Below are 3,133 nucleotides of genomic sequence, written 5' to 3'. Positions count from 1 at the left end.
CAGCTTAATTTATGGCCATAAGCCTTTTCCAGAGAACCTTGCAAGCACACTTATGCCCGTAAGGAAGATTTTAGAGCCAAACAAAAGGATCTTATGGGTAGGGCTTATGCCAATAAGGATGCCTGTAATAACCATCCAGAGGAGTTTAAAACAGAGCTTACACTCGTAAGGGTTGTCGCAAGGGCAGCACAATGAAGCTTATGGTTCAGCGCTCACAGCTCTAAATTGGACTGTAACACAAACAAAAGACCTTACAGATGGGACTTACGGCCGCAAGTGTTCCTATAAGGCTCGGGATCCATCTTCCCAGCTCCTTACGACCGAGTAAAAATAGATCTGATGAGTATTTTAGGGTATCTTTTGTTCAATCTTGGATTCTTTTTCTTGGAGGCCAAACTAGGAAGAAAGGAGGTAAATCTCCAGGGCTCCATAGTCCATTTGAGGAGGAGATTTGGATCCACATTCAAGGGGAAGGAGATTATAACTGTCAAGCTTACCTTGGCGTCATTCACGGAGGGTTCCTTAGAGTCTTTTGATAATCCATCTCCTACACGATTGAGAAGGGGGTTTCTATGTTCCCATTTATTCTCATCATATCTTGTAACTTGGACAATTGGCCTCTATTAATGGAGGGCTAATTTCTTAGATGTTTGGGCATAGTTGAACTCTAGGGTTTATCTTTTGACATTGGTTGTGGATTTATGTGATTTACTTGTTTTCCTTGTTGTGAAGCATTCTATATGAATCTAACTGCGTGTTTGAATGCTTAATTACTAATGTGGCAAAAGCCCTAGTTTTCATACTTGATGTGCTTTGTGATGAGTAGAAATACCCACCTAGCATAGACATACCACAATAAGAAGGAATTGTGAGTAAGCCTAGAAGTAGGGTACTTTGGAGACCTCGTCTCCTTTAATTCTCCCAAGTGTGTTAATGAGAAATTCCATGCTCTTTGCCATCATGTTGAATAGATTTTAGTAGAAATCACATCTCTATTCTGTAATCGAATTAGGGGTGATTTCTCTTCACAAGGAAAATTACCTACTGATAAGTGCTTGTGTGATAAGAATGTGAAGTATTCTTTCCTTATGTTGAGCATTACTTTTATTAGGTTTTAGAGCTAATACTTGTGCATTTGTGTTACTTTCATGCATATAGGGTTGTGAAGCCGAATGTTAAAGAAATAAGCCAATGTAGATCGTGAACGCACACAATTGGAGGAAATCTTGAGAAGGATCAAACGCGAAGATATAAGTCGGGTTCAAGATGCGAGAATGTGTGCCAACCTCCTTGTATTCAAGCTAGCACAATGATTTGGAGGGGCACAAAGGCACTCACATTCGAGTATCCCAATTTGTGCATTAATAGCAAGAGCTTCACCAATGAGGCCGTTTATTGAAGAAACACAATGATCTACAACGTAAACGTGTGCCCGTTTACGTTACCTTGATGAAAACATGGATTCGGGAGTGTTTTGGGCTGGTGCTGTCGTAGGGTACTATAGCAAAACATTGCAGCGATTTACTGTAGCAGGTATTGTTCACAGCCGGCCGAGAAATTGAATTTCAGAGAATCCACACAGGCGTGTGGAAATTACCCACGCCCGTGCGAAAAATCCACAGGGGCGTGTGGATGCCCGATTCCAGCCCTTTAAAGCCGATTTTCAGCCCGATTTCAGCATTCTTTTCTCCATCTTTTCCCCAACTTTCAAGAGAGCGGCGGCTAGGGTTTTAAGAGGTATTGGCAAGGGTTTTAGAGAGGTTCTACGGCTTCGACATCGCGCTCCACTTAGAAGAAGGTTATTGGGGGAGCTTTCGTCGGTACCGATCCGGCGAGGTGTGCCCTTGGCCGGACAAGGGCATTTTTGGAGGAGACGAGGCCACTCCACAAGACCATCGACACGACTACCGAGGGGGTTTTTCTATGGATTACTTGTTGTTACATTCGATTTCATTGTTGATTGTAACTAGCTCCATAGAGAGCTAAACCCCCTAGTGGGTACTTGGATTTGTGAACCCTAGGATGTATTTGTTTCATTAAACCTTTGATTATACTTTCCTTAATTGATGTTTTAATTGAGTTCCAATCTTGAATGTTTGATTGATTGAATACTCCCTTAGAGTGACACTAGGGTTGAGAGTTCACTTTCGTAACCCTTGTGAGTGAATGACACACCACGAAAGTTAGACAAAGCTAGATTGGAGAGGGTTGAGAGGGTGAGTCGAGAAGTAGCGGAGCACCCCCTTTCCCCTTCAACATAATTTAGGGCTTGTTTGGGTTAGCTTTTAAATAAAGTGCTTTTTTGTTAAGTTATAGAATTACTTTTTTTTTAACGTGCTTTTGAGAGTAAGTTAAGTGCTTTTCAATATTTTATGTTTGGGTAAACCAATACAAAAGCACTTTTATGTGTGAAGTTGTTTGGATGTGAATTTTTAAAAGGGCCTTTAGAGGTGGCAAATTACTAAAGTGGGCATTTATTGAATTTGTATTGAGTTACTATTATATATTACAATTAATAATGTTATTGAAAACATTGTTAATAATAATAGTAATAATAACTTAATGTATTATGATTATAATTACAATTACAATTATTTATTATATTATTATAACTTAATGCATTATAATTATAGTAATTATTAATACCTAATGTATTATGATTATAATAATAATAATATTATTATTATTATTATTATTATTATTATTATTATAACCTAATGTATTATTATTATTAGGGCTAAAGAGTGGGGAAATTTTAGAAAAGCACAAGGTTAAGTTAGTAATTTTACAACCCACAAATCAGCTTTTTAGAAGTGCTTTTCTCAAAAGCACCTATTGAGAAGCTTATGAAAAAAAGCTGTATTTCAGCTTTTTTCACAGCTTCAGCTTTTGCCCAAAAGCTAAGGCAAACATAGTTTTTAAAACCCATAAGTGCTTAACTTATAAAAAAAACACTTCTGGGCTTCAAAAAAGCCAACCCAAACATGCCCTTATCCTACCTCCATTTCCTTGAGTTCTTTGTGGTCATAGTAGAGTGAACGGGCTAAGGGATGACCTTCCGCTGGGGCTTAGTTACAAAGGCAATGGAGTGAAGTGTTGAAGTGATTTTAGCACCTAGGTCTTAATTGTGACT

The sequence above is a fragment of the Dioscorea cayenensis genome, chromosome 18 (assembly GCF_009730915.1).
Source record: "Dioscorea cayenensis subsp. rotundata cultivar TDr96_F1 chromosome 18, TDr96_F1_v2_PseudoChromosome.rev07_lg8_w22 25.fasta, whole genome shotgun sequence".
NCBI classification, from domain to species: Eukaryota; Viridiplantae; Streptophyta; class Magnoliopsida; order Dioscoreales; family Dioscoreaceae; genus Dioscorea; species Dioscorea cayenensis.
This window is presented reverse-complemented; position numbering follows the sequence as displayed.